Source organism: Anas platyrhynchos, chromosome 10 (genome assembly GCF_047663525.1).
Source record: "Anas platyrhynchos isolate ZD024472 breed Pekin duck chromosome 10, IASCAAS_PekinDuck_T2T, whole genome shotgun sequence".
Taxonomy (NCBI): Eukaryota; Metazoa; Chordata; class Aves; order Anseriformes; family Anatidae; genus Anas; species Anas platyrhynchos.
This window is the reverse complement of record NC_092596.1, coordinates 11730141-11741800: the sequence shown is the minus strand read 5'-3', so window position 1 is coordinate 11741800 and position 11660 is coordinate 11730141.

Here is an 11660-nt window from a genome sequence, read left to right as displayed (position 1 = left end):
GAAACATGAAAGTTTAATCCAATTAGGTAGCTGTACAAGACTTCCAATTTTCAGAGAATGCTCTAATCACCAGGCTGCAGGGCAGTAACAAAACTCTCTTCTGTTCCACTGGCCATTCTTAAAAGAAAGCAGCTGTATCCTTTACAAATGTCAAATCCTACAAAGCCTCCTACGTTGCCTAAAAGACTGAGGATAGAGGGAGAAGAAAACCTGTGGTGTTTGTTTTTTTTTTTTTTCACCTTAATATGGTTTATGAATATTCTCATGTTAACAACTGCACGAGACAAGCTTGAGACAGCTCTAGGGTTCAACAAAACATACCTAGTTATGCAGAATTGACTTCAGTGCAAATTAAAGGAGACTCAGAGTTCTTCCCAAGAACTCTATATGGAAAGTTAATCCAAATATGCAGTTTACTAACCTGTATCCATATTCTCCAAGTTGCCCTGTGCAATGTAATAGGATCCTGGAAAACCATTATTCGTTACTGCTGGGTACAAGATAAGAAGGTAGAAAGCAAAAAGTAACCTGCTAAGACATATTTTAGAAGCACAGTTTGTATTCAAAGATCCATATAAAGACTGTTTTGAATAGAGATTCAGACTGAGGCTGTGCAAATCATTGCAATATTTGCTAACTGGTATGTCCCAACTTTCCAGTGACTTTCGGGAATGTGCATTCTGTTGAAATGAAAACTATTACAGAAGGCAATATATAAACATTGAAGAGACTGAAAGGCACAGCATGCATAGCCAGGTCAGGTAAAAAGAAAAACAGGAATCAGTTTAAATTCCTTCTCACTTGAAGCAGTAGAGATACAACCTTGCATTATCTTTAAAGACTGCAATAAAACAAACTTTGAAAAGCAACCCTCCAGAAGAACTCTAAAGCAATGACATTTTGGCAGAAGTAATTATGCAGAGACATTTTTTCACAAACAATGAGAAATATCTACTTTAATCTCACCATTTCTTGACATGGATATTCATTAAAAAAATCCTGTTCATTTCATTGCAATTTCTATGCATGATTCAGTGGTAGAGAAGAACTTGCATAGGATATCAATAATTGTTTATTTAACTTGCAGATGTTTTCTGACCATTGAAAACTTTTTTAAACCTTTCCTTTTAATCACTCTCCCCCTACAAACACATCTTTTCTCATTACTTCTGTGTTGTCATATATATATGTAGGGATACAGACACCCCTCTCTGGTATATAGAACAAAAATTCTGAAATGTTTTCCTCAGATCATTCATTTACTTTGCCTTTTATTTCCACACCCACAGAAAACAAGCTGATGAGGTCTGCACAATTTATTTTCTTCAACTAAGTATTGTCAACTATTCAGTTTTTGAGTCCTTTCTATCACTCATCAGTTTTCATGTTGACTCTGTGGCTGCCAATTCTCTGCTCTGTACAAAGACCTTGTTTGGCTCTTAACATTTCTGCTTTAGGTATCAAGGAAATTTTAACTCATATATATAATCTTCCAAGACATTTCTTAATGAAAACCCTAGCAAAAGGATAGGAGCTGGCTACTGAACTACCACCTAGATAGCAATATCCTTCAGAGTGCCAAGTATGCCACAATAGGCAATGTCATGAACCCTATGGCTTGTTGAGACTGTAAATGAGACAGTCTGTTCCTCAGTCCTTGTTAAAGGAAATTGTCCACACTCTGGACAGGCACAAAACAGAATGGGAATTCATATGGAGAGAGGAAATATATTCCTATGGCTTCCAGATTGAATGACAGATTTTTACCACCTACATGCTGAGAATGGTGGCCCAAATTCACTGTGAGGACATTGATGAGTTTATTTTAGAGATTAGGGTTGTTTCTTACATTACTAAAAACATATTACAAGAGGTATTGCAGCTGCTTGAAACATGCACGATTTAAAAATGTATTTTATTCTCGCAAATTGTAATTGGTCTGCAGTTATTTTTGTTCTTTCATTTAAAAAAAATAAAGCCAACAACAACATTAATTGAAACACATGAATCAGGCCTGGGGATGGTTTTGAGAGAGGAAATGCTAATGATGGAAGAGTAGTAAATATCAAGTGATAATGTTTATGCACTTTACATTATTTTACTGGGTAATGAATCCTTCATCCTACATTCCCTACTTAAAATCCGGTTAGGTATGTAGTACTCAGAACCTTCTTTAGAGAACTGAAAAGCAGGTCTGCTTTTTTCTAAACCTAGCCAAACATGACAGATGCCATGAGACTATGTTTTATGGGAGCATTCATCTAGAATGTAGATACCTAATATTTAATTACTACCACTGACAGAGGATTCACACCCCCCAATTCTCAGTTCCTTAGAAACTGCTCTAATCAACCACTCCTAATGCTGCCACTGTGTTTTCTTTACTTTTTTTTTTCTTTTTTCTTTTTTCTCCTTGCATTATTTCCCAGTTTTATCTGACTTTATCTACCTTTCTACTTTGCACATAGGCTAGAAGAGCCTATCTCTAACACAGGCTAGCTCCAGACAATGCATTTGCTATTCACGGCAGGCCAGAGAACCCTTTTCATCCAAGAGCTGCCTGGCATTCTCAGTAGCTGAGGCTGAGTCCTCTGTCCGCAGGCAGAACTCCAAATTCAGAAATCACAGTCTCCTGGCATCCCTGCAGTGTGTCACCAGGGACAATCAATGAATAATAGAAAAGTCAGTATTTGTGGGACTGAGTCTGTAATTTTCTGTCAGAAACTCCAGGTTTGCTTCAAACAGTATAAAAGAAATGAAATGTAAAATTACATTATCAGGAAAAAAAAAAAAAAAAAAGAAAGAAAATCAATTCAAAAGCCTATGTGAACATGTGGACACCTGAATGATCCCATAATTCACATAAAAGGTCTCCCAGGTATGAGCCCACATGGAGTTAACAGCAAGGAATCAAGCTAGAGCTGTTAAAGAGCCTCCTGATCTCTCAGCTGTGATATTGCCTGTTGATATGGCCAGTTCACACCTATATAAACCATTGCAATACAATGTAAAGTAAACCAGCAAAAGTCCAATTTCATTGCAGCACCCAAAATTAATTTAGCCACAGATGGTTGCTGGGATAATGCCTGGGCTGCTGCTTCTTCCTCCCAAACATATCATGAATTCTCCATACACTACCCCATAGTCCAGGAGGTGTCTCTCCCTTGGCTTGAGGCCTCCAGTCTTTTTCCCGATTTCTGTTGCATAAAATTGTCTCTGGTTGTACATACATGTGGAATGAGAAAGCCCATGTCCATGAGTTTACTACCTAAACAGTAATGAAAGACAAGAGGCGAGAGCTATGTTCAGGAAGAAGAGCCTGAGGGCAAATTTCAGAGCCCCAGGCTAAGAAGGGCATGGACCAGGCTAAGACAAGTGGCAATGCAAGTCACCCTGGGCTCAACAGGGAGGAAAGAAGCCTCTGAAATTCGGTGTTGACCTGTCTCCCAAAATGTAATGAGAGCTGCACCTTGGAGCAATCTGATGCTACAACAACAAGGATTCATGCATCCTCAGAATTCCTTTACAAAGTGAGGAGGAGGTAAGATAAGGTATCAAGACACCTCAAAATTCAAGCACAGAAAAGATACTTTAAAAGTAATTCCACTTCATCCATTGCTTAGCTATCACTGACATAAAATCCATCCCTGTTTTAAAAGGAAATCTGACATTTTCATCACTTTTTGCAAAACTGTTTTGCATTGTAATCAACATAAAAAATGCTGCGAAGGACTTACGACATAATAGTAATTTGCCCTAGTTAAAGGGCTAAGCTTCTCCACCAGCACCAGATTTTGAAAATTTAGATCTATATAAAAAACATTTTTGATAGCTTGCCATGGAAAAGATCAAACACCACTTGATTTTTTATCAATTTATATAAATTGTTTTCCCCTGTAAAGAAGTAGGCAAACTCAAACTGCTGAGAGCCACACAGCAACAACAGGACAAGGCTCTTAAGGTTGTTAACAGGACAGTCTTAACAGGACTGAAATTATTTTTTATTGATTTCAGCATCTCAAAAGCTTCAACGCTTCCTCATAACTACATGTTAAAACTATTCTCTCAATTTAGAAAGTAAACATGTATGTGAAAGAGAAGTAGTCAGGGTGGAGTTACAGAGGGAATATTCTCTTCCTGGATTTAACATTGTCTATAGAATGATTGTGATGATGGAGGACAATACTTTCTGGTGTTGTTGTTGTTTATTTTATTTTACTTTATTTTATTTTACTTTATTTTTTTACAGCCTTATATTCCTAAAGGGCTCAAATCTTAACTTTATGTCCTCAGAGAAAACAAAATGTGTCAGATTCAACAGACAGTATAATGGAACCTGAAAACTTTTATTTCCTTAACATGCTTATTACTGTGAAGGTAAAATCCTGTTTTACCTTGAAATTATTCTACATTGAATTCATTCTAGACTAGGGATCAAACACAGGAACGAGTTTCAGAACCTTAGCAAGTAACTGCTCCAGCAGTACCTATGTGCATACTTGGTGGCAAACATAGAGTGATGCAGATCACACACGGCTTCTGATGACCTTAACTGTGCTGCTATCAAAAGGCCTAGTGACAGTTCCAACAAGCCCAGCTGACTGCATTATTTCTACAGCAAAAGAAAAGGGGCATAAATTTGGACTTTCAAAATGAAATTAGAGTTTTGTCTCAGCTTACAATGCAGGAAGGTTAAGATAAATCAAACTCTCTGGCAACACGTGTAACAAAGCAGTTTTGAGTCTGAAGTTATCACCTGCAGTGTCATCAGGTACAATAACTCAGTGATATAATTCAGATATGGCTGTTGATCATGTACTACTTCTAAATGGTAATTTAATGCTACAGCTTTCCGAGTGTACATCATTGAAAGATGACAGTGCTTCATGTACTATAAAATGGCTTCTGACAAATGTGTGAACTTTGGCCATTATGCAGGACCTGGACAGTAACTTAGACATTACTGCCACAGCAGGTCCCTTTACTTTTCGTACCATTATCTCTCAGGAACCTGTGACTGAGCAGCAGAATACAAACATAAGCTATGTGCTGCCAAAAAAAATCATGACTTTGCCTGAATATTTTTATAATTTCTACCTTTTGAGAACAGTGCGGCTTTACTTCAGCTTTCTTCAGGTAGATATTCTTGTACATACTCTTCTCTATACCACATTCCAATTACATCATAAGGAATTGGGCAGCTGTCCTGGATCAGAGGAGGCCCACTGATATTCATTCACATGAGGTATATCAATACCCACTCTGACTACAGCTGAAGGTCTGAGTAGCTTGGCCTTCTGTCTTTATTTAGCAAGTTGAGTATAGCACTGAAACTTCATTAATATGTCAGGTGTAGCCATGCATACAACACACAAAATGCATGCACACACAAAATGACATTACAAAAGGAGCACAGATTTGATTAAAAAATGATCATTATTAATAGCTATTCTAAACTATTTTATGATGCTATGTCATTACAAATATACTTAACTTTTGTGAAATTGATAAAAAATAGATTTTTAGGCCACTTTGAGAGATAACAGCAGACTAGAAACTGAAATAGTGAAGGGTAATTCTAAGAAATCTATGTCTGTCATACAGCGTCAAGTGTGCAGTGTGTCAAAAAATAATTATCCTCAGCCATAAAACTTCTAAGTATGCTCACAGCAACTTTACAATTCTGAGATTGCATCTGAAGTCACCATTCTTTATTGACTGTGTACTGTTTATTCTTTCTATCCTAATTTTGTTAGTTATTGCTATTTAAAACACCCAGCAAAGATTCCTTTTCTTGGAAATCACAAATCATACTTCTGAATGAACTGTGACATAGTTATTTAAAATAAGGAAATAGACATTTAGTACTTGATCCTTTGAAACATTGTTTTTTAGCACCTATAGAGGTTGACACATGGCTTTTAAAATTATATATAGGTATTTTTATTCCTCATAATGGAAGCTCACCATGCATGTAACACTTTACTTGATTAAGAACAGCACATTGTGATTGGCGTTATCAGAATACACACACACATTTTTTAAGGCACTACTGCAAAAGCATCCACTAGTATCACCATTTGGCAAGCCCTTCTAAAATATGTACAATGAGAATGGTTATGCAATTCTGTAACACTGGTACACCTGCAGATCACACCTCATTGAACTATTAAAGATTTCAGAACAATGCAAAAGTTCTCTTGTGCTGCCCATTTGTGTGTCCTGGTTAAGTGTTTAATAGCTTCAGAAAAGGCATTCTTCAGTGCACTGAAGAATGTGAGACAAAATGGTCACTTAATTTTACTCATAATCTCATCATACTTGTTAAGATCTTCCTACATAAACTTTCCTATAACCATCATTCCTACCAGTTCTTTGGGGTAGCTTCCAAATTCCTTTTTTTTTTTTTTTTTTTTTTTTCCCCTAAATCATGCTCTGAAGTAATTCTGCTGGAACAGTGAAATTAACTTGATTTATCTTACAAAAACCCCTAACTCCAAACATAAACTGTGTTGACTGCAAATATCCCACTGAGGAGAAGAGAGAGAGAATGAGAAAAAATAAAATGGAAGTGCATTCAATTCTATGCATGAATGAAGCTGGCTAATACATCTTCCTATAACTGCATAAATATCTTGTTTTCAGGGTTGTGCTTTTTGGTTTGTTTTAGTTTCATTTCTTCAACTTGACTTTTTTTTTTTTTTTTCCTTCTGTCCTCAGACATGTCTGTTTTTGTTTGTTTGTTTGTTTGTTTTCTATATTAGGGCACTGTCCCATTAAGTTCCCTCTGCAACTTGTTTGTTCCCTAACAGCATGCATGGGGAGCTTGTGCAATGGTGTGATAAGCTTCTGCTACTATGCTGAATGGTTACAGGTTTAGTGAGGACCAAAATGACATTAGAATAAAAACAAAACAAAACAAAAACACTCAATTCTCTCTCCAACTTTTCTGGCAGCTCTACTGTGTATTTAATAATTAAACACACCACAGATTTTGTTTGTGTTCCTGTGAGACTTTACCAAACATAAGCACTGTGATCTCTAACATAAGCAAAGGAAGAAACTTTGCTGAAAATATAATCGGCCATAGATAGTAATACATTTAGCTATACACTTTTATTTCATCAGGTACAATGTAATAGAATCTTGGTAATTTGACATTATGTTTATAAGAATAAATTTTCTTATTCTCTGGGTTTTCTATGAAACAACACTTTAAGGATTGATAAACTTTTATGGAGAGAGGAAAGGAAGATAAAGCACATTAAACAAACAAAAAAACAGCATTAAATATCATTTAATACTCTGAAAAGTCATTATTTTGACTGGCATTTGAGGCAATCTCTAGTGATTTATTTATTTATTTATTTTCTGTGCCTCTATATTAATCTAGAAAGACTCAAGATCTTATGGATTTCAAGACCACAAGCAAACATTTCCCTCCCTGTAGATCAGTTGAGTCCTGCGCAATTCTGAGAAGCTGAAAATTTGGACAAACACAATACATCAAGTTTTACTATGTTTTTTGGTTTTTTTCCCCCCAACGTGCAGTTGAAACAGTGGGAACATGAAACTGGAGCTGTGGAGGAAAGCTTCAGTGTGTTTTAACAAAGCCAGCTGGAAAAAATTGTCTCTAGTTCCCAAGCTGGAAAGTTAAACCATCTCCAGCAAGCACCTCCTGGGATGTGGGCTACCTACACTCCCTCCTCCTCCTCTGTCCCTGCTACACATTGTAATTCAGATGTCCCTCCTCTGGGGCTTCCCTCGGGACTGATTATTACTACACTGGCAGAACATCCTTTATGACAACAGACACTGGAACATTTCAAAGACTGCTTTGAAACAGGGTTCTATCTGAATCAGTAAGAATTCATTCTTTGTACTCTTGGCACAATGTTGTGTATTAAAAGACAAATCGTTCAGGACAGGGAGCTGGTGTTTCAGTAGACCACCTTCTCAAAGCTGGCTTTTTAAAAGAGTGATAAAACTCCTTCACACAAGAAAAAAAGTTTCCCACACTCTCCACTTACAAGTTGGAGAGAGTGCAATGAATACATGAGATGTAAATCATAAGAGTAAGCCAAGACAGAGAGCCTTAACTCCATTCCTCTGATAATTACATCAAATGCTAGAAAAGAAACCATGTTTAACAAGAGCCTGTAAATTCCCAAGCAAGAGGATAGAATGGATAGTGAGATGAGAGCAAAATTATTAAAGGCACAACACTGAAATCTAGTATAGAAACCAAGGTTTCTTCAGGACAGTTTCGAAACATTCCTCACATACCCAAAGCACTCCCAGTTTTCTCCATCTTTTTCTATGTTACTCGAGGTACCCAAACCTGCCCACTCAGCTGCTCTACCCTTCCAGCCTCCACCTGTAGCTAGTTCACCTCTGCACACATTTCACATTTCTTCATTGAGCGAGTGACTTGTTTACAATTCAGAAGAAGCAGTCTAGTGATTTCTGAATCTCTGCCTCTACATCAGAAGCTTCCATCCTCTGAATGTTAATTCTTCATGCATTTTTGATATATTAAACTACAGATATATTGGATTCTTTCACCAACACTGCTTAGAGACCTAGAGTCATATTTCTTCACCTTTTCTTCATCATCAGGGTGATATTCAGTACTTGGTAAAGGCAGACCTCTTGACCTCTTACATAGCTGATACCTTTTCCCAGCCAGTAGATCAGACTTGTTTGCCTTTTTGGCTCCCATAGAAAAACATGTTCATAAAGCAACCTTTAGATGTGATTAAAAAACAACAATAATAAAGACAACACAGAAATCAAGCGCAGATTCCAGGATAAACTTTTGTAAAAGACATGGACTGATTTGCAAGTAAGTCCTGGAAACTCAGTGATGGGCTGCAAAGTTTGATATGCAATAGCCGTTAAATCAGCCTGTTCTGCTTTGCTGCTATCATCCTGCTCAGCCCAAGGAAATTTTTGCAGAGGTTTTGCTGTTTAGTATCGCAAACCCTTTAACATGGTAATGCATTATATTCTATCTACAAGTTTTCTCATTATTGCAGTCCACCACTTCAATAATGATTCAATGAAGGGAAATAACAAGCTTTTGCAGTACGGTATTCTCCTCTGTGACATGGAAGACTAAAGCACAAACTGGAAAACTTGACACAAATACCATATATCCTGAATAAAAGAGTTCACCTATTCTAGCATACAAAGTCTCAGGCAAATGCATACTTTATCCCTAACAAGGCAATGATGGTATTATTTAGATGCTATTTTAGAAAAAAAAAAGAAAAAAAAAAAAAAAAAAACTAATTTCGGATATGTGAGACACTAGTTGAGCTTTGAAGTCTGTTTTCACTGAGAATTAACAATTTCTCTAAATTAGCGTTTTAAATAAGTCTTCCAGGTTTACAACAGAGTAAATTGAAAAATAAAATTACCTGGTTTAGGTGTTAAAGAGTTGTTTATCTGCTTGGAAGAAAATATTTTTAATGGCATAAGTATGTTTGACATTCCCTGGTAGGAGCACTGTTTATCTTTCAGAAGATCAAAAAGTAAACAAATCAAATTTATGTGCCTGTTTACCAAAACATCTGAGGTATTACAAGTGTGGAAGAAGAGATGTATTGCTTTGTGTCATGACTCAGGCACATCAGTGAACATTTAAAACTGCTGTTTAATGAATATACAAAATGTCCTCTGGTGCTTGCTGTAGATACTGGATTTTCAAAGTCACATTCTGATAGAATCTGATCCCTCACCACAGACACAGAACAAATATTTCTAACAAATGGCTTAAGATTATACCCTTAACAACAGACATTTGAGGAAAAAGTGAAACATGGAGGATTTCCTTCCCAATTCCCCACTTTAAAGGAAAGCTGTTTTAAACAGGGAGTTTTCTTTAAAATGTTTGGTTTTGCCTATTGGCATGTGCATTTTCTGTTTCAAGTTTCATAAACTTCAAAATGTCAGCATTTTGCCTCATCTGGATCAGAAAAGACCTGAGATGACAGCAGAGTAGGCGCAACACACTGTAGTACTCTTAGTACAGGGAGAACATAAGCAGTGACAGAGTCAGAGTTTACAATTCTGCCTCTTCCACATCTGCCACATTACTGGTCCTGCCACATAGACTGCAGGCAGTAGCTACTTTGAAATGAAACAGCACAGCATTTTGGACAGGGACTATACATGTATAGGTTTTGCTTATTTGAAATTTTCTAAAGTAAGCTGTCCCATCACACATTAGTAAAATACACTGTCATAACAGGGCTTTTGCAAGAAGAGTTAGTTATGCATGAATTCAAACGCACTCAAATGTAGATGGAGGAGAGTCATATCCTACCTGTGAAGTGGCTTGGCACACAAATTATGCACAAGATACTAAGTGCTGACAAAAAGAAAAGGTACTTGTGCAAGACTAAAAAGAATCCCCCAAACTACTACAGCATAAATTTTTTCATCTCAGTTTCCCCCCTTACAATTGTCCTTGCCCATAAGCAAATTGTTTTCCATTGACATCACCTTTCAAGCATGTCACAGCTAATGGCTCACACCTTTCTCTCTTCTGGCTGCAGCCCATCTAGAAGCAAACTAGAAATAGGGGAATGTGCACACATCTCTAATCTGTACATATTACATATGCTGCCCACAGCTCTCAGTCTACATCGCACAAATGGCCAGATTACAGTTTACAAACATAAATCACAAATTTTTGCAAGCCATAAGCAATGCAATTATCCCATTGGTAGAAAGGGAGAGAAAGCAAGCCAGAAGAAACGGCTGAATTTTCTATGAAGTAACATTGCAGGGAATGATAAATATGCACCCAAATTGTTCAGAATAAACAACACTTTAATTACAAAATGGCAGATCCTCATCTTTGGAAACTGACTTTTGATTTACCCAGCAATGAATTTGAAGTGGAACAGAAAAAGAGTTCAATTTTGCAGACATACCAGCAACAATATAATCCCAAAATGTATCACAGGTGTTCAATTTTATTTTATTTTATTTCATTTTCAGTCCAAACACAGTATTTTTGTTTTCAATTTCAATACAGAAAGACAGTGATGGATTATTACAATTGTAACACTATGTTACACATCCTGTGTGGTAGTATGTGATAAAGAATTTTTTCTTGTTTTGTGTATGTGCAGCTCCATGCCCAATTATTTGTGTCAAAATGACAGTACAGAGAGTTTCTACAGTATTATCTATGCTACAAAATCCTCTGGTACAAGGGGTTTTCATGCTCTTTGAAATCTTGTGGTTGGTTTATGGATATGGTAAAAATGCATGACTGAAAAATCCTTTCAGAAATTTATAATCTATTACTTGTCTGCTGAGGCACATCTCAGTGGCAGAAATAGGGCATCTGATGCCCTTCAGCTACTTTGAGATCACACAGTGCTCCTGCCTGAACATATCCATAAGGCTCAGAACTGACTTCCTGAAAGTAAAGAGCAAGCAGATTTAATACGGAGTCTGCCTTGTCTAATGCTGTAGTGGAGAATTTCTTCAGCTTCATTTCTCTATGGACAACTAGCCAGTAGGATAAATCCCTGTGGTTTCATTGATAGTGATATATATATGACTACAATCCAAAAAACTGAAGGTACAGGTTTCAGGATTTGTTTGATGCCTTACTCATAAGAATTTTTGGCTTTATGAAG